Source organism: Bacillus rossius, chromosome 15 (genome assembly GCF_032445375.1).
Source record: "Bacillus rossius redtenbacheri isolate Brsri chromosome 15, Brsri_v3, whole genome shotgun sequence".
NCBI classification, from domain to species: Eukaryota; Metazoa; Arthropoda; class Insecta; order Phasmatodea; family Bacillidae; genus Bacillus; species Bacillus rossius.
Genome location: NC_086342.1, coordinates 24,858,057 through 24,879,985, shown reverse-complemented (window position 1 = coordinate 24,879,985; position 21,929 = coordinate 24,858,057). Strand labels below are relative to the sequence as shown.

Here is a 21,929-nt window from a genome sequence, read left to right as displayed (position 1 = left end):
CGCAGACGTCCCGACGCCGCCTCTCACGTGTTCGTGGGGTAGGGCGGCAGCTGCAGCCGCAGTCCGCCGCTGCAGATGTTCGCCGCGGAGCCAGGAGCCGTGGTGTCCGGTACTGCGAGCCGCCACACGCCAATCCCGCCGACGTGAGGTGTGGAGCAGGTGTTGGTGTTGGCCGCTTTGAGGTCGGGCGCTGTCCCGATGCCTCCTCAGCCGCCGCCGTGGATGTCGTTTGCACCGCGGGTGGACGTTGATCCACTGCCGTGACGTGTCCTGGAGAACGTCATATTGTTGACTCACATGTACATACACCCGTTACAGCCATATGAGATTGCTACTTACAGTAAGTATGTCCTCCCACGTCCCTCTCAACAGGAGCGGCTCAAGGGAGTAGACGCCGTCGGAGAGCTGCAGCAGGTCCAGCAGAGATTTTGCGCGGGAAAACCCGTGGACCATTCGAGCGCAGGTCTGCTAGCGGTGACGACCCGATGCAAAGTGATTAAAATTGCGCGAATTGTCTGGTGTAACGGTCGAAAGGACGATAGAAAAAAAAAAAAGGAGGAGAAGAAGAAACTCAGTCGCTCCAAGTTTTTTTTTTTTATGTGTGGTGCGCGCGCCGCTAGGCGACAAGGCTATTCGTTGTACACAGTGCGAGAGAGACGGTAAACTGCCAATCACATTGTACTGTTTTGAACAGGTCAACGATTGCAGTTCAATATGATTGACAAGGGCGGCAATTCTGTGCTGTTACTATTTTCATAATGCACAGAAAGTTATGACTTATTTTAATGATACTATTATTTATAAAGTCTTATTATTTTGATTGTTATTATTATTATTATGAAATTTTATTATTTAATTTGTATATTGTTCGCCCGCAAAAGTTATTTAAATATATTTTTATTAATTATGTATATCTACGAGAGCTATGCTCTATGACCTGAAATGGACTTACATGGACAGCCAATTGAGTATACCCCTCTAAGGACTAATGAACTTAACGAATAAACGATGATTTTATTCGGGGTATTACTTAAAGAAATTTTCATTGTTGGAAATTTTCGTTTTAAATTTACCGCATTTTTGTGTTTTCAATTGTATTAATAAGTGTTATTTACGGTATTTATATTGTAAATTACGCTAACCGATTTTGGTTTCGGCCAATGAGAGGCCGTGTTTTAGATGTGAGGCGTCTAGAACGTATTAATTAAGAGGTTGGTTGTATGAAGGCGTCTGATGCCGACGCAAAGGCGCGAGGCCTATTTTAAATTTGAAATATAGCTAGCTAGATTATGCCATCCGACACTCAGGATGAGCTTAAACGACGTATAAATAAATAATGTGTAAGATTATAAGGGCATATTCTGACGGATATGTTATTAGGAGTGAAAATCTGTAAGTAAAGATCTTGCATTTTGTATCGCCCATAGACATACCCAGCTGTATGTAATTTCGTCGTAAATAACTCCGATTTGACTACAAACTGATTAGTTTTCACGTAAAAGGTGTCAATTATCCTGAACTACGTCATGAATTATTAGTTCCAAGATTTAAATTATTATTTTATTTTGTGATACCCAGAGGTGAAATGGGAGTACAAGTTTCGTGTCTCTACCATATAAACTGAGTTAAGCCAAGGCAAATACGAACCCAAATATAAACATAAACAGTAATCATACTAATTATTAATTGTGCTATGATTTCAAACATTTTCTGGTATGTAAGAATGCGTCCGTAAAAACATCATTTGATTTATTTTCTGAACATACACTAACGAACTTTTGTGAACGATTCATGTGTGCTACGTATTTTCCTGATGTTTTAATTTACATAAGCGCATATCCACGAGTCATGTTCAGTATCGTTAGGATTGTTTTTCTGTGATTTTTTTTATCTAATTATATTAATATTGATTTTTATCTCTACACATATGTTAGTTGTCCCTGATGAATAGCAATTTTTATTATTAATAAAAACCTGAATTCTATCCCTATGTGTTGATATATGTTACCTAGCTACCTGTGTCCAAGAGTGTGTGTTTTATGATAAATAACATTTTTTTTTTTGCATGTTTCTAAGGGTCAGAGTACAAGAGCATAACAGTACCATTGACACATATATATATGTCTATATATATATTTTGAAAAATAGTGACAGCCAGTGTATATCGTCCCGACAACACACACACAACAAAAGGGTCTATATATAAATAAACGAGTACTATTAATGGTACTGGCACCAGCAGTAAGAACACACCGAAGAAGTTTAGCAGCAGTATAGTATAAAAAATAAAGCAAAATTAAATAAAGGCCAATCGTAATACATTCGACAATATTTTCCATGGCTTTTAAAACTTAATCTTGAATGCCAAATTGGTTAAAATATAACATTTATGTGCCAATTCGCGTAAGAGAATTTTTTTGTACTATCTCGAAAAACAAATAAGTATTCCGTAAGTGCAAAAATAACCAACCATAGCCGTGTGTTGTACAAAGCTACAAAAAATTTATTTTATTGCAAAATTATTTTTTGGAAACTGGTTTCCAAATGAATCTTCGTAAAAGTACACACACACACCAACACACACACACACCAACACACACACACACCAACACACACACACACCAACACACTTTCTGATAGTTTCTTCTGTCCCGACATTGGCTGGCGGCTCCGCAAATCACGGGTAGGTTTTCGACGTCGCCCGAGGGTTTCAGGGGGGGAAGGGGGGGGGGGGGGGTTAGAAGGGGTTGCTGTTCTCGTTCCTCGGAACGAGCCATGTCTCGAGTTCACACGTGCTGCGTGCCCTCTGAGGGTTCCAGTCCCTTGCTTTTAGGCATGTTTCCTGCAGTCGTTGCCAAGGTTTGCGTTTTCCGGAAAAACATTTCTACCCGGCTTTCCGTTCCACGGTCTCTAGTCCTCAAGAAATTCGTCCACTCATAAATAAATAAATACATCACTTTTGTTAGACTTGATAACTGTCATAATTAAAACACACAAAAAAATTCCTATCAGATTTATACGTAAAATATAAAATAAAATCTTTAAAAATTGGACCAATTTTAGTATAAATAGGAAAGGATACTATTTTTGAAATATATAAATATTTACTTTTAAAGATATTTAACTTTTTAAAATAAAAAAACAAAATACCTATATTGTTAAAACGTATTTTTATAAAGAAATGGATTAAATAAGAGTAGCCAAATATTAAATAATTTTAAAGATATTTCAAACTTTTTTTTTTTAATACGATCTCTAGTTGTGTATCAAACCGATTTTGAAGTTTAACTTACCAAAAGCTAGTAGAGTAAGACAAAGCTATGATTTATCGCAGCCTAACAAACGGTGCAACACTCAGGAGTGGTGCGCTCGATAGCGGAGAGAAGTAGGTGGAGGGGGCAGGGATATTGAGTACCCCACTCCTGATGACGCCTGGGCTAGCGTTACTGAAGTAACGCCACAGGGCTGCATTTTCGTTACGCCGCCGGCACGCCGCGACACACTCGTAGCTTTGAATATATATACTGTATAGAAGTGCGAGTGGATAGGATTTACTCTACGTTTTTCAGAAGCGTATGATGAGCAGCTTGGGAACTTCACCGCTGCAGTGCGCTGCCGTAACGCCCTGTCTCGTCTTAGTTGTTATTTACACGTTAGAGCGCAGCAATGTCACCCGCTGTCAAACCCCGCACCCCCCATCTATCATTCACTGCAGCTCAAGATCGTTCAACGGGAGGGGGAAGGGGTGTTTGAATAGTTCGACACTTGTCCGCTAGGGACCACCACAAGTCGATGCCCTAGAGATGGTGGCGATTGCGGCGGTGAATTAACCAACTACCTCAAACCGTATTAGAAATTTTAACCTGGGCTGGCGACTTCTATACAGTATATATATTCAAAGCTCGTAGCTACTACGAACAGCCGCTCCTCGTTGACACAGGGGAAGCCTTCTTTTCACAGACGAGAGAGCCAAATGCCCGATCGTGCATCTTCGGTTTTTTTTTGTTCATTGTAACTCATGATAACTAATGGTTAGGGCCATGCAGATTTCGCGAAAAGATTTCGAGACTAGGTGAAAGTCAAAACACTGTAGCATCGTCTGTGTTTCGTGATTGGATGAGTTTCTCCCAGGTACATATCGATTGTTATAACACCAACCACAGTGATTCAGTGCGGGAGCAAACGCGTCCTTGGTGGCTAGATCAAATAAGGCAACGACTTCGCTCGCAGACGGCCGCCAATCACAAGGAAGAAACCACAGGTACGTGTACACCTTGTTGCAATCTAAAAAGCATTCAGATCTTTTCGCTAAAAATGCCTGCCCCTACTAATGGTCAATTAGGTTAGGTTATCTACATTATAAATACTTTAAATCATTGTGGACGGTTGATTTGGTTAGGATAGCTACTTAAAGATACTGTAATAGCCCTGGATAGCTACATATTAAAAAGTTATTTGCTAAGCGACCATAAAAAGATTTTACAGTATTTTTAATGTAGCTATACTTACCTAATATAACAAACCATCCACAATATTTTAAAGTATTTATAATGTAGCTAACCTATCCTAATCGACCGCAAAATTTAATGCCAAGCCGGTTTATACATTGAGATAGAACGGGGGAAAAAAAGCGAGCATGAACTTCGGGGAACTTCGGGTGTGGCTCTCTCGTCTGTGAAATGAAGGCTTCCCGTTGACACAGCCTACAGGAAACATGGCGTCTCCCAGCTGCGTATTCAGTACACATGACGACACGTGGAATGTCATTCTTACGTGCTCCATTGTTCAGTTCTGTCGTTCGAGTTGATCTCTGAATATTTTGTTTTATCGTTCAACTGTTACACTGAAGTGGAATATATTGAACCTTTACTGTAGACAGTGACGGCCACGCAACCATTATTATTTTTTTTTTTGCACGACCGACCTTTACTGCAAGGGATGACATTTAGTGAAAACGGTCCGTGGACCTTTTTTTTTTATTTCCAACGTACACAAATTTGAACTTTGAGACCTGTCCCCGCCTGTGGGTGAAATTGAAAGTGATTTACTATTCACGGATTTGGCTAAACCGAGTGAGCGAGAATCACCCGACTCAGCTGGCCTAGGCAGTGTAATCGGAGTAATGTCAGGTGGTATTGGACGGTTAGAGTAGGATGCACCTTGGATTAATTTTTTTTCATGTGTAACATCCTAGCTCTCGATATACGGCATTTGGTAGGAGTAATTTCGTAAATGGAACGGAAGTCGCATGTCACGGAAATGTGTTAACACCTACGGTGCTGCCATCTGTGGTGAATAACAACAACCAAATTTCACAAAGCCAAAGAAAACTTTAAAGTTTTATCTGTTTAGTGAATTTTAACAAGATGGACATCAAATTAATTAATAAATTTCTTTGTCGAAAATCAGTTTGAAAGTCGAGAATTAGTATTTTTTTCAAGTCTTTTGTGCTTTTATCGGAACAGTTTTATCATACAGATTAAAATTATGGTCAGCAAATAGTATGATTCTATATTCAAAGTAGCTGCGTATATTTATCAAGCTCATAATTATTTTTAACAATTCTACGTTAAATTTCGTGTCCGAGACCTAAGTTTCGTATTTTAAGTAAATATCTGCAACATGAGAACACGTGAACTTGCTTGTTACCGATTACATATTAGCACATGGGTCATTACCACAACGCCGAAATACCATAACGCCGAATGTCAAAATTGACCACAACGCCGACAGCTAGAAAACTGATGTGTACCACAACGCCGAAATAACAACTGAATGAATTTGTGTGTGTTTCTTAAATGTACCTTAACGCGGAAATACCGCAATCAAACCTAACCTTACCTAACCTAACCTAGCGTAATATAACTTAACCTAGCCTATCCTAGCCTAGTCTAACCTTACCTAGCCTAACCTAACCTAGCCTAACCTAACCTAGTCTAACCTAACCTAGTCTAACCTAACCTAACCTTTGTGGCAGTCCTGCAATGACATTTTTCGGCGTTAGTGTATTTCGGCGTTGTGGTACACAGCAGTTTTCTAGCTGTCGGCGTTGTGGTCAATTTGGCATTTCGGCGTTGTGGTCAATTTAGCATTTCGGCGTTGTGGTCAATTTAGCATTTTGGCGTTGTGGTATTTCGGCGTTGTGGTGCGTCCCCTTAGCACATCACTGGCGATTGCAGAAAGACTGGCTCATATTATTTTTTTGAGGTGTTACTAGATGTTAGGTTAAGCTAATTAAGTCAAAACTCAATCCATCATGATGTTGGTGCACAACTCAGTTTATCTTATGGCCAAATTCACCATTTTGCTCTTCGATCCAATATTCAATCATTTTTGCCCAAGTGTGGTCTGAACGTCACGCTGACACATAATTTTGATGCACGACATTCGCTCTCGTCAACTGAAGTTCATTAATATTCAAACTGAAGCGATCGGTGGCATCAGTGCAGAAGAAATTGTTATGTGCATTTCTGTTGGTCGGACGAAAGTATTTGAAGTCGCTATAATCGACTGTATCGCAGCGAGAAAATAGTTGGTGCGGTTCCCACAAGATAGCAGCTCATGCTGTCGCTGACTCGTATCTGTTTTTATTATAACTTCTGATAAAACACACATACAAGTATTTCAAAGCTATAAAAAAACGAGACAGTTAAATATATTTAAATCATTTCTGTTTTAAAAAAAATACTTATTTTATTTATGAAAAGTACAAATTATGACTAAATTTAAGATAACTATCCAAATATTTAACTTAAGTAAAGATAATTTTGTGTGGTGAGGGATTGTTAAGCCAGGGAAAGCATAATTGTTCATACACATGTTTTATATGATCTTAAACTCTGTAAATCATTCTCTCATATTAAGTTCTGATAACAACAACCACTTCCTGACAAGTCTGCTTGCGCTATGTCCGTCCGACATCGTTGTTATAAACAGCCCGGTTGGCCAGTCTTTAAGTACTCAATGATCTTAGTCTGGCGCTCCAAAACACAACGGTGCAACAGAACACGTGGTCGGACCATGACACCAGTTTATGTAACTAAATCACGCGTAAAATCTTAAGCTACTGGATAACTGGACAACTGGGCAACTGGCATTCAGTCGGGGTTGAGTCTGTTCATTGGGCAGAAGGCCAGAAGGAACGAGTGGGGTGCAGTATCCATGAAATTCGTAACTTGCTCGTTCTTTGATAGAGAAACTCGCCCTTAAGGGCGGCGTCTACCCGAGGCGCCCACATAACAGTGTGCAGAGCTTCAGGAAAGAACTACTCAAGATATCCGAGTGGGGCCTGTTTACGAAAAGCATTATAGAATTCGCTGTGGGCCGAAAAGTACTTCATGTTTTTTTTTAATTTTTTTAAAACTGTATTTTTAAAGAGTTAACATGGCTAAAATACGTGTTTTAGAGTGATTTTTAGGCGTAAAATCATCTGGTAAAAATTCCTAAAACCACGCGAGGAACTTTCATTACACATTGACCCTCATTTATTCGCCATATAATGTTACGGTCACCGCCCAAATTTCATGGCTGTCCTATTTACGGCGAGAAGACTGTGCACCAGTACAAAGCCTTGCGCTTAGAGGCGCTAGAAATACCAGCCTGCGTCGCGCTTATCATCCAGTCTCACTAACACACATACCTACACTCCTGACAAGCCACGCTTCCACCCAGTCAGGAATTTATGTGTTTTGGTAAGGCGGGGTGGTAAGTGCGTCGCTTGCTGGTGCGTCTAACGCGGTATCACCTCTAAGCGCAGGTCTATGAACTGGCGCGCAATCTTCTCATCGTGTGCAAGGAAAGTATGATATTTGAGCTGTGACCTATTAAAATTAATGCGGAATAAATTAAGATAAATGTGCAATTAAAGTCCCTTGGATGCTTGCAAGAATAGTATACCGGATGATTCATGCCTCAAATATATTGACAAAACACACGTTTTAACCAATTTGACTCGTCTTACAATACCGTTTAAAAACGAAATCCGGAAACGAAACTACTCATCCGCCTTTTGCCAATTCTTATTTTATTTTCGTAAACGGACCCTTCTCGGATGTCTTGAGCAGTTTCCCTTGAGCATTTTGCAAATAGCGAGAATTATTCTGAAGCTCAGTATATCGTATATGTGCCAATGTAAGCGGGGGCCTTATGGATATTGTTTGTTATAGGATATTTTTTATTTTGAAATATAATTTGAATTTAAATAATATATTTTTTGACTAAGACTGGATTGCACAGTCGTGACTTAATGCAAAGAAAATAATTTCTATATTCGATTGAATTGCAAATCTTTGGCTAAGATTTGAATTATCTAATTCAGCAAACGGCCGATACATATCTTACAATCTCTCCAGTAAATAAAATTCAGTTAAAACTAAACAAGTTTTCATAAAAATTTTATTTCGGTAATTTGCAGTTGTAATTTTTATCAGAAATACTGCCGTGTTGTAATTGTGACTATCATATTTTTTTTTTCTAAAATATTTATTACACAAAACAGTCTTGTCTGTGCCTGATACTGGTAACAGATCCAGGTTCCAGAAACGTTGCAACTGATTTGTCTTGCAAAGTCCATGTGTTCGTTTGAGCTCTCGTCGTTGAGTCTTGCAGAATATCTATTAAGTTTCATCACTGGTTCCAATATGCGTCGCTTTATTTTCGGTGTGTTGTCTAGATTATTTGTTCAGAATCGTCTTCGGGTTTCTCTGTCTGTCACTGTGTTGTCCAGGTCTGTATTTACTGGTTTTGTTGCAACTGTCTCGCCGTTGTCAGCCCACTGTTAGTCTGTGCTGTGATATTCTTCAGTTTAATTCCTTTGCGGAATTCTTTCTGCTCTCTTTGCTTTTAAAATTTGACATCGGCTGATTTTACTTGTTTTCTGTGTTCTTGTGTTTTCATCTTTCTTTGTTTCTTTCTGTTTTCTCTGCATCATTCAGTTTAAACTATCCATCTCGATGTCCAAATTATTAATTTTATTATTTTTATAAAATTTTGTGTGTAGTTATTTTTAAGTATTTTAAGACCTGGCAATCGTTTTACAACCACAACAAATGACCTTCAGATAATAGAAAATGATAGATTACTTGGATTTCATTGCCTATTTACTCTTAATAAGCTATTACCTCACGCAAAAGGTTTTTTGGATTTGTCTAAGTTTAGAATTCGTAGTTACGTTATTAATTTCAGAAATTAAGTTATTGATTATTCTGAAAGCTTATGGAATTTTTTAGTCTTGCGACTACGGTTTGTGAGTTTAATTTAAACGATTCCATTTTTTTCGAAAAACGAGTTTTCGTATGAAGTTACCAAACAAATGACCATATAACAATCTAATTTTTTCACGCAAAATAATTATAATTATTTGTTGGTAATATTTAAGTCACAATAAATGTTTGTTTATTAATGTTCTGCACCTTAAAGACATTTAAAGTCATTTAAACTTCATTTATTTGTTGGATTCTGATTTCGTACCAATTGTTTCTTACAATTTGGTTTCACTTTTATAATTATTCGCCATTGACTCAAACACGTTTTGGGTGAATTTTGAATGATTCTTGCAGTGGGAAAGCTCGATTTAAAACCAATTTTGTATATGCGCACTTGCTGGGCTACACTGTACGTCACGGTAAAATATAAGTATGGATAACTTAAAATCATATAAAACAATTATTTTGTTTGTGTTGGACAAGATCTAGTCCAATACATGTATTTTAAAATCAATGTAATATTTATTTACCTCAACACAACTCAATGTTATGTCAGTCAGAAAACTGTAATATCCTATAATTAGAAGGAAACTGCGGTTAGTTAAGCGCTTCAGTTATCTTAATATGCATTCACCTCAAAGGTATTAATTCATATGGGTAGTCGCAATGTGCATGTTTTACCGACTTGCTGTCCTAAAAGCTATCGGTGTGCATACGCTCGCTTGAAGAATATACTTTATGGTGTAAGACTAACAAAATGTTTTTCTTCTTCATGTAATTGATAAGTTGTATTCTTATAAATGTACGTAAAACTGCTGTGACTCCGTGTATATATGGGTTAATATGTAACCATATAAACAATATTTCTAAAAGCTATCTGCAAAAAACAATTCTTTAGTGTAATTAATTTATATTTCTTGTAAACATGCGTTTGGATGTCTTTCAGTGTATACCTACTACAATTTAGAAAATCGTTTATTTACTTTACTATTTTTATTAATTTATTGGGATACAAATTAAATATTTGAGAACGAGCCCTTGTGTATTTTTCTTTCAATATTAAGTGCTGCCTTTTCACAAAACAATATAACAGATATAAATTGTACATCAATATAGCCAAGGTGTATGACTGTCGAACCGATATTGAGTTAATGTGAATGCATTGTATTCAACCCGAGTTAAATGGAATATTGGCATTTATCCAACTCTGACCAGCAGTTCGCTGAATTTTTTTAAATATTGGTTTCGGTGCAAAGTTGCCAGTTTGTTTGACATTCGGTAGATATTATTACATTAAAATAGTATTTGTGTCACTGTCTTTGGGTTCTGGCATTATCGTTGAATTAGTACATTAAAGTTATCACTTCTCTTTGTAATCCTCTAAAAAAGCAATTGTTATTTTCTAGCTAGTAACATCTAGAACATCAACTGATTACTGAAAATAAGACCTACATTTTTTTTAAAATAAAGTTTGTTCAAACTTGACAAAAATTAATTGGTCGTTTATAGATAAACCTACTTTAATTTGTATAGAATTAATTTGGCAAGTATTCAGGTATTTCGAAAAATTAAATGTCTCGCGAAAACAATTTAACACACAACGTGTACTGAAATTTCTTATTTGATGATTTCATCACCAATTATTACTTTTGCAGTTGGTGCGCGTTGAAAATTAATACATGTTAATTATTCAACCATATGTGACTATCGCGTGATTATTTATTTCAATTAATTCCAATACACAATTTAAAACCGTTATTGATAATTTTTTTATGTAAGATGAATAATATGCAAAAAATAACGAAACTAGCAGGCAAATGCAACAATTTATGCTGGTGCTATATATTGTTTGTAAAGTATACCATCCTGAAAATAGAGGTTAAAATTGTAAAAGGACAACGTAGTTGGGTGATAAAAGTCACTTTAGTTGAACAATCCTGTTTCACAAAGGATGTGGGCAATTGAACCATCAATTTAAATTTAATCAAAGGCACTGTTAGCTACGCTATTCCACAGCAAGTTCTATGAGTGGTGTTCACGTAATAATAATGTTTTTTTTAAACAAAAATGTGTTTAGTATTTCGCGAGATTTTTTTTTGTGTACAGGTGAACACGTAAATAACATTATTAACTTTTCACATAAGTTTAGAATAAATTTAATTTAAACAATATGATGTCTTAGACAGAATTAGTTCTGCACGATCCCGCTTGGATCAACATGAAAGTCGCTGTTCGATATTGACTATCTCTCGTGTATGGGTGCGGATTCGATTTCAGTTGGGGGTTTATCCATGGATCGCTGTCGCCTCTGTGGTTTGAATTCTTGTTTACTTGACCGCATACTTCCCCACCCGCCCTCCCCAGCTAATCTTTACATTTTTTATAGTCAAACTTAAAAAAAATGCTCATCAGTGTTCAATTTTTTTTTATCAGTGAGCAGTTGAATTGTCGCTGCTTCTAGTTTTGCTGTGTTGGGTGTAAATTAAATCGTTCATTCCCACAGTAGGCTAAGGTCACTTCTATGCAGTCCAATAATTATGGGTGGGACATAGTGCTCTGTAATGTATTCCTGTCAGCCATACAACAGTTTTTCCCCCAATAATAGATACAGCCATCTAGAAAGAATTGAGGTGTACTGTATCTTATTAAAAAAAAAATACGGGACTCCTGCGGCCAAGAATTCTTTTTCTCAGGAAGCGCTTGTAGAAATATGCCAAGCATGTCCGTTTTTACGGAAAGGTCTACCTTCTCTAACTTACAATATTTCAAAAGAATTAAAATTAAACTGATTATACTCAGGCAAACAAGGTCATCCATTGATTGTTAAATACCATTTATTGGCAAACATATAAAAGTAATTTTTTTTAAAATATGAATATGGGATAAGTCGTCTGTTACATGATTTTAATGATGTAATTTTTCATAAATAAGATGTGGGTCACCACAGAGGTTCGTCGAAGAGTAAGTAGTCGAATTCCTTGGTCTTTTGAATGTAGCAGATTTCCTGACCGTCAGTTCAGGAAACCTTTTTCATCCCTTCTTCCGCTTTCCAAATCAGAAGAAGTGAATAAATAAGTAAATGTTCATCACATGAAGGTTCTGTAAATGAGCTGTTCACTGGCACATAAATAGGTGGGGTTTTTTGAGCGTATATGAATAAGGTAGTTAAGGTTACAGCTAAATTAGTAAAAATGGATAATTTATAAATGAACGTAAGATGTTAAAGAAAATCATTCACTTAATAGGACTATTAAGATTCTAGTGGAGAAACTTGGACAAATTCGGGATAAAATCTTGCTGTTTTAAATCACTTTTTAAAAGGTTTGTAATAATTATTCAATGCTAAGTAATAATGTTTATGGATGATAACATTGGGTGAATCGGTGAAAAATTCGGTTTTTCCTTCTTACATGCATATTTATTTAAATGTGTGTCATATTTTATTTCCCGAAAAAACTCGCACACTTATAGCGTTATAAGTTAAAATTATTTACCGAATAAATAAAAAAAATTTTATCTCCAATTTACCGATAATCTGGAGGTTTGTCTACATACCATGTTAGCAAACGGTCGTCAAAATACAACCAAAAGTTTTTAATAAAACATAAATATTCTTAAAACTTTTTTAAAGGTAACAATATGACATAAGCGTTTTGTGAATAATAAATAAAAAAAATTATTTCTGGAATGATATAAAAATAAAAATCGGATACAGACATTTTTGAACCTGTAGTTGGATTTAGACAAAAGTTTTACTGTTGTAAGAATTTTGAGTAATATTTTGGCATGTTTAAATCAACCGAGGGAAACTTAAAAAGTTAAAATTCTGTTAAAAATTTACAAGCCATTTACACCAAACGCCGTTTTTCCTCATCTTACCCGTCATTATTTGTCTCACATGAAGCTCAGCCAACAAACATAGCAGGCGATAAATTCCATCGATATTCGTTTATCAAGCGAACCATAACCGGGAAGTTTTCCTTGTAAAATTATGCAAAAAAAAATTTATGTTTCGCGTATCTTCTAAAGTTTAAATTGGTGTTGATAAATTATTATTGCCTAGATATGAGCTTGAGAATCTACAGAAAACCACGACACAGATAAGTTTCTCACAGCTGGACGATTATGGCAATATTTTCTATCGCCTTCTGCATCATGGAAGCGAGAGTATCTCCAGTTCAAATTGTAAAAGGAGGGAATTTGTTTTGGAATTAAAACTCTTTCAGGGGTTATGAGATTCCATAAACCAAATAAAATAATGAAAAAATAACGTAAGAAATAACCCAGAAATATCTGTTTAAAAAATAACTTATATTAGTTATAGATTATTACCAGAATTTTTTAAATTACAGATACTTGTTCATTGTTTACGAAAGAACATTGTAACCGTTTTAAAATTTTTCACTAGTAATGGGCCAATCAAATCCTCAGTATTCGAAGGATTAGATATTCGATGGAAAAGATTTCAGGAAAATTTTTAAATAAAATTAATAAATTAAAAAATTGCAATAATAGGGTAACCTCTGAAGTTTACTAATTCAATTTTTTTATACATATCCTGTTACCATTTGACAGTTTATTGTACTTATGTAATTTTATAAGATTACAATATTAATTGATTATGGAAACTTATTTTATGAAACAACTTCTTGAAGGACTGATTCAAAACCATAGTCAATATTTTTCATTTATTTTATATTTTATTTTTTACTCTTTAACACGCTACTTCAGATTCGAGGGGTTTATTCGAGGTGCTTTCTGGGATTCAAATTCGAGATTTGGATTCGAGAAAATTTGGATCTGGCCCATCACTAGTTTCCACCAATAGTGATGCATTGCCATTGTTATTACAAAATAACGAAACTAATAATAATAAATACATTTTTAAATTATTTATACTTCAGCTCTACCCCCGGTTTTGGCCTCCTTGGATACGCTCTTGCATGGCATGGTCTTAAGCTACTTCACATACCTACTCTCTTGCATGGTATGGTCTTAAGCTACTTCACATACCTACTCTCTTGCATGGCATGGTCTTAAGCTACTTCACATACCTACTCTCTTGCATGGCATGGTCTTAAGCTACTTCACATACTCTCTTGCATGGCATGGTCTTAAGCTACTTCACATACCTACTCTCTTGCATGGCATGGTCTTAAGCTACTTCACATACCTACTCTCTTGCATGGCATGGTCTTAAGCTACTTCACATACTCTCTTGCATGGCATGGTCTTAAGCTACTTCACATACTCTCTTGCATGGCATGGTCTTAAGCTACTTCACATACTCTCTTGCATGGCATGGTCTTAAGCTACTTCACATACTCTCTTGCATGGCATGGTCTTGAGCTACTTCACAAAACCTAGTTCTGAATCCATGAGGGAAACTTTTCACACGAAGTGAAAAATCCATAACCTCAGTGGTAATCGAACCCGGGACGTTTTGTTTCATTAGCTAAAAGTCCTAACCCATCATCCTAGCCACTGGATAGTTATACGTTAATTTCTAGTGAAATGGATCTCAACTCCTGGCTCATCAGGCTGACTTATAGAATTTAAATGTCCTCTTCGATTTAGTATGTCTTCGCTCAAATTTCTATCTGTAACTATAATAATATTTTGTCAAACTTGTTTCAAAATAATTTTAAGTATTCGCGACCATCTTTGAAGCCTGGTTACGAGTCCAATACTGCTGAATAAATATATACATAATAAATATACCTTGTTGTAAATAATTTGAACAATCACCTAAGTAATCACATTGTTTTAAACAAGATGGCATAAAACATTTGGACAAACTATCGTTGACGCAAAGGATACCGTATAAAAGAAGGGCCTAGAAAATTATTTCTGTTTTTTAAGTTTGCCCACAGTACGCTACGATAGTGTTTTGCAACTGTAATATTAATATTTCTAGGCAAACTTATCGGATAAGGTTCTCTTGATAAACGAATTACGGTGGAATTTATCGCCTGCTATGTTTGTCTACTGGGCTTCATGGAAGGCAAATAATGAAGGGTAAGATGAGGAAAAACTACGTTTGGGGTAATTGGATTGTAAATTTTGAACAGAATTTTACTTTTTAAGTTTCTCTCAGTTGATTTAAACATGTCAAAAAGTTACTTAAAATTCATATAACAGTAAAACTTTCGTCTAAATCCAACAACAGGTTTAAAAAAAAAGTATGTATACGGTTTATTTTCATATATAAATTTTTCGTTGATTATTCACGAAACGCTTATTACTAGTTGCAGTACTGCCATTATTTATAATATCGTTCTTAAAAAGAATTCACTTCTTTCTTTTTCAAAGAAAATAAAATATTTATAAGAGTTAATGCATAAAACATTTACGGATGTTTTATGTTAATTATTGAATATTTTCAAAACTGTAAAACACTCAAACATGCCTACAAAAATATCCTCTTTTTTTTTAAATTTCATATTAATGTTCTTCTCTTTGAAATGCACAGCACGCTTTGAGTTTCAAATCTGTACGTATAAAAAAGAATAGGAATTGTGCCAAATAAAATTTAGCATGCACACTTGGGTCTCGCCAAGCAGGCAGTACCGTTAGAAGTTACTGCTGATGTCCATGTATTTTTTGTGACTATATTCTTGCTAGTGTTTAATAATAATTTTTTTTATATTCCCAAATTGATATTTTAAAACCATGAAATTACTGTGGTCTTAACAAACAAAGTTGCAACTGTTTTACCATAAAAATTTTAATTTTTTTGCGTGATAAATTAATTGAAATTAAAATTATTTTTTTACATTGCGTAAAATAGGTCAACACTATAGTGTTTTATTTATGATGATTAGCATTTGTGTTCACAGATGTTGGGAACGGGAAAATATCTATTAGTTTTTTTTTAATAGCAGTATCTTCAGCTTACCTCGAGCTGGGCAGGTAAACCCAGGAGGTTTCGTAGGCAGGTGGCAGCAGTCACGGGAGAAAAAAAAATAAGTAACTTAAAAAAAAAAAAAAATGTTTTCCCGCCGGGGGGCGCGCTGGCGTGCGCATGCGCGAGCGAGGTGTCGCGGTGTAGCGGTGGAGGAGGGGAGGCGAGGAGGGGGCTGGCTGGCCCGAGCCGCCGGGGCTACGACCGGGGGTCGAGTGTGGCGAGCTGGCGGGCGGGCGAGACGCGACTGAGCCCAGTCTAGTAGCGCCGGGGTCCTGGGGAACTACCCCCTCCCCTCCTCGCCTTTTCCCCGCGCCCTTCCCCTCCTCCGGCGAGCCGTTCCATCCCCTCCCCACGCGATCCCCGGCGAGTCCCCGCCTCCCCTCTCCTAGCAGAATCCCAAACTCCCCCTCCACTGCTCCTCTTCCCCTCCGTCATCCCCGGCGGCGGGGAGACCTGCAGCGTAACGGCCGCTGCAAGGACCTCCGCACAAACCCCGGTTTTTTTTATCTTGCCGCGCTTTCGTCGACGCTTGCCGTTAAGGGGGGTTCACCATTAAAAATATCACATTTAAAAAAAAACACACACTCTCTTATCAGTTACACACTTAAAAAAAAATTATATTTTTTAAATACTCGCATTTGTCAGTAATGGACTGAAAAGTAAGGGAAAGTTTCACTACTAGTATCCACCTCCTGACACTGTTATCAGTAGAGACCCGGAAAATTCGCGGGTTCAATGACCTCCAGGATAGACTCCAATATCCTCTACACACTCTGGCAAATGCCAACTGTTCATTGGCTGCTGACTTGTGAGTCGTCTCGACTGGGGGCCTGTGATTCGACACATCTATGGGTGAGGGTCTCTAATTGGCCCTCAGTCCTCCAGATTAACAGTGAACCAATGACAGAAGCAGCACTAAGGTATAATTTTTTGAATTTTAGAATAACACGAAATGAACCCGCAAATTTTCCGGGTCTCTAGTTATCAGATCAGTTCGATGCTACCAAATTATTGTATTGTCATCCGGGTTTCCAAACGATAAGACCATTAGAAGTAGTTATAATCTACTTCCAATATTTGTTTCCATTATTCGTTAGTTACGAGTGAAGTTAATGAGAGCGTGTTAGTGAAAAAAAAATATATTAAGTGAGCGAATACACAGCAGGCAATCAATACATACGACTTGGGCGAAACCGAATCGCAGTTGAAACATTAATGTTAATTTTAGCTGTTGATATTTCGCGTTATATCCGAAATGTGACGGTAGTGTAGTAAATAAATCTTTCTCAACAATTTATTTTTCCAATTTAATTAATAATACAATCATTTTTCAATTTTCCATGTCCCGTCAGAATGGCACACTTCTTTCTCTCTCTGTCTGTTGCGCCATGCGTCCGTAACAGAAAGATAATATATTCTATTTCCATTATTTGTGCACGACCTCTATCCCATGCACAACACCGTTCTGTGAGCTGTTGTGAATGAGTAGGTTAGAAAACATGGCTGTCAAATCTTACCCATAAACTAAATTTTCTGTTATTATTTAATTTGTGAACTCTGCCCTATTCCGACCACGAATTAATCATCGATGAATGTCCATCTCTTTCGCCTCTGTGGATGCGTAAGCTTAGATAACCACACACAATAATACTCGATAGCACAAAAACGATAATACTGATTCCACAATAGCGATAATACTGGATAGCACGAAAGTGATAATACTGGAAAGCACAAAAGCAACATTACTGGATAGCACACTAGAGATAATATTGCCTAGCACAATGGCGATAATACTGTTTAGCAGAATATATAAAATATAAATACGCTCATCACTGACTCACTGACTGACGACTCTATAATGCTGTATGAATTGTGTTTTTCATATGCGCTTACATTGTAACATTTTCATTGCTTTTTGCTAACCAGTTCCTCCTAGCAATGCTGTCGAGCCGTGGCACATGGATAATATGCGTGGGTTGTATGTCGTCATATGTTGACAGGGAAGATTATTTCAGCCTTTTTTCATTGATAAAGTACAAAGTCGTGGCTTTGTTTTCCACTTTTTGGTCACGTAAATTTTTTTTTTTTGGTAAATAGTTTTTTTATTATTTAATTTATATATATATATCAGAAATAATTTTTATCTGCACAATATTAAAATAAATTGAATTTTTAATACATATTTTGTGTATATTATATATGAGTGTATTATATTATTCATTTTTCAACGATTTAACTAGTAGGCCTATTTGATAATACATAATAGTACGACGGACGGGATGCGTTACTGTGAAATATGCGTGAAAACATTTTACATGTTTCACACACAAATTTGGTAAACAACGCCTTTAAGAAACACGAGGAATAATTTTGTTACCAATGCATCGGTCTTACCATAATTCGAAAAACAAGTTATAACACGCATTTCAGTAACCTACACTCGATCTCTTGGTTTCAAAATAAATAAAATTTCAAATCTAAATATATTTCTCTGTCGTAATTTGTTTCTTACTGATACCATAGACGTTTTGGACGTGATTGGCTAGAAATTTATTTCTTTACCGTCGCGGTAATGTGATTCCAGGATTTCGTTTTGAATATTCTTGAATGTAAATGAAATGGAAAAAGTCTAGATAAGGCACTAATAGTTTTAAATTTCGTAGTAAATACTTACTTTTTTCTACATATTGCTTAGAAAACGTTCTAAACCTACTAATTGGGAAGTAAAAATATTGGTTTGTACACCGCTTAAAAGCAAAATAAATGCAAGCAACTGTTTTGGTATGCATTTGTGTTCATTTCTTAGGAAAACGGTATGTTTCCGTTGCGAGGATTCAAAAGGCCTTTTGGCGAGAAAGCGCTGGGGCTTCCACTGGCAATTAAAAACACTCACATTTTCTCTCTTCTTTAGTTCTTTACGCATTCTTGTGGAATTCTTCAGAACCTCTCTTGGCATCACCAAGAAATAGAATTAAATATTCTATAAGATTAGTCATTTATATTTCCTTAAGACTCTATAAAAATTTTCTACCAAATAAAAATATCCGCTCTCTCGTTAAAACGTCTACAACCAAACTGAAATATATATACATATATTAATATTTCTATTGTCCTAAATTAAAAAAAAAATCTTTAATAAGTTATGTACTGAAAAATTCACATAAATATAATGTAATATAAAAATATTTCTTCTATTTTTTTCAAAGTTATTTTTAATTACTTTCTTATGTGTTCCAAAAGGAAAAATAAAAGGAATTTTTTTCGGTAGATATTAAACATGTAATACCATTATTCCACCTGTCGCGACTTCTATTGATTAGGAACTTCTTTAACGTGGAATGGTATAGAATGGTTTCTAAAGTATTCATCTGTTCGTTTTCTTGTAAAGTAAAATCATTCCCTTTTTATTTTTATTACCTCGTGAGTGAAACTTCTAAGGACGTTCTCAAAAGAAATGGTCGGATAATGTTGAGTATTGTTTTCACTGCCTTTAAACTAGGCGATTTTTTATATAAAAAAATATTTTACCAGAACTGAGGGAAAAGAAAATCGTTATTTAACATGCAAACGTAGGTGTTTACTCTATATACAGAATAAGTTTGAATGTGACTGGTAGGCCTATACTTTGACTGCAGGTTATCACGAAAAAATAGATTGAAAACATATTTATTTATGATTTATCTTTAAAATGCTTTAAAAATTTGGAACTGAATAGCTGCGTTCTTACAAATAATACGGTAACACTTAAAATACAAAAAAGAGCATCTTGATGATGTTAAACTGATTAAAACAAAACAAAAAAAACATTGCATTATGTTTCGACATTAACTGAACAGTTTTCGAAAAAGCTTGTATCAAATTCAAAGCGAAGAACTGCAATGTTTGGCAACGTACTCAACACCTTTCAAAATATCTGCTACGAATAAGATTCACTTATTGTCAAGTAAGGTAAGCCAAAATAGTATTTATAAAAAATATGAAACAAAAAAAATTAGTTCTCAAGTGCGGAATTATATTCAGTCTTTTAAAACCAAATTTCACTTCCGTGTCACAAACATTTGTGGAAAAACATTTGTTACCATAAAGTAATTTTTTTACGAAAAAAGATTATATATGGTTATAGAACTTGTTTCTATTAAACATTGTTCAGACGATTAAAGTATTTACCTTTAAACTAGATATAAAACTTCAAAATTAAAGGCGTAGTTAGGAAACCCTGGCAAGCCTTTTAGAGCTTAGTAATTGGTGTATACCTGATTTTTATTACCTGATTTTGTTTTTCGAAATGTACTTGCAGCCTAATGTTTTCAGTTCGAATATATAGACTTAGCCTGTAGTTGGTATTTGATACAGGTGGGAATTTAGCATGGCTTGAAGCGCCCTCGTGTTGAACGCTTGCGATTCCTCTCGCTGCAAAACAACCAAGGGAAATGCCTTGCGGAAACATACCCCTTCAGTCTACAAGGCCACGAAACTGGAGAACATTGCGGCCTAGCTACAGCACCGCGGGCTATCCTGAGTTCGGTAAACGATTCCCGGAACTGAGGTACACTCGGATTCGTAGAAGCATTCATGCGAGTAGCAGCAGTCGAGCTAGCCGCCGTTTGCTATGGGAGCTATTTTGGCCCCCAGAGTCACTTGTTTCATTCTCGCATCTGAAAGCAAGGTGGCGAACTGCCTTTTGATTTTGTTTTTCCGACCCTCCATCTTTCTTTCCTTACTTCGGGTCGTTTTTAATGCATTACTGTTCACTATTTACTTGCTGTGCTCTGTTTTTTTTTTTATAATTTTTCCTGGAATTTGTAATGATGATATTTCTTGTACTTTTGTGTTGTTTCTATTGTATCATGTATTTATTTTTGAGCACGAAAGAGCTGAGTCAGCTGGAGCGTGCTATTTTCTTGGCTGTTGTTTTCTTTTGTAACTATGTATTTTACTGCTGAAATAAATGAATTTAAAACTAAAAACAAAGAACATAAATATTTGTTGCATGTGTGAGGTCACTCTCAAGAAGTTCGTTTGTTTGAGTTTCCACAGACGAATATCTTATAAAAAATACCTGTCTCATAGTGTAACACTTTAAAAATATTTTTTAATGATTATCATATTATATTAGCACAAATAAAAATGTCGATAGTGTAGATTAAGCTGAGCCTTCATGCACATCCATTTTATTAGGCATTCAGTTCATCTGCACAGTGCGACAATTAAAATTATTTATTTTTTTGGGGAAATAATTTATTTAAGTTTTGCTAACTACGGGATAATTTGCAATTTTAAAACTGCTGCTTTGTTGTTTTTTTTTTTGTTGTTGTTTAAATGTGTCTTTAACTTTAAATAATGAATCTCATTTCTGTTCTTAATCTGCTACATTGTGTAAAAAAAAAACTATACTTTAAATATTTTTCAACCTGCACTTAAATCATTGATAAAATCAAGACAAAAAAATAGCAGTTAAGTCCCTTTCAAGCAGTTTTAAATCGCGAAGGTCAACTTATTTTATGGTAAATTTTTATTGAGAAATTAGTGTCCCAGTGTTACTGAGTATAATAAAATGCATTCGTGGGTTGTAAGAGCTCTACCTTAAGGGTGGTCATTTCGAGCCACACTTTGCACTCATGACACGCGTGTTCCTTAGCTGACGATGGGCCATGAGCTAAAATGTTCAAACTTTCAGAAAACTGCCTGCAGAATTTTTTTTTTTTTTCCTTTGCCTTCTCTCGAAGAGAGCGCACGCCAGAGACGTGTAACATCTAACTAACCTTGGCAATGAGCAAGTTCAAGTACTTATAAATAATAAGAAACTCGGACACGAAATG

At 35.9% G+C, this 21,929-nt stretch overlaps 2 protein-coding genes across 3 annotated transcripts in view; one reads left to right on the top strand and one right to left on the bottom strand.

The window, feature by feature from the left end:
• The window catches only part of LOC134539580 (octopamine receptor beta-2R-like), a 697,934-nt gene extending 681,696 nt beyond the window's left edge, over positions 1–16,238 (bottom strand). For both annotated transcript variants that reach the window (XM_063381737.1, XM_063381735.1), the window contains exon 1: positions 16,102–16,238. The gene's annotated coding sequence lies outside the window, so the exon portion shown is untranslated. The remainder of the gene's footprint in view (positions 1–16,101) is intronic.
• The window catches only part of LOC134539581 (uncharacterized), an 828,445-nt gene that overhangs the window by 264,087 nt on the left and 542,429 nt on the right, over positions 1–21,929 (top strand). The gene's annotated exons all lie outside the window — the stretch shown is intronic.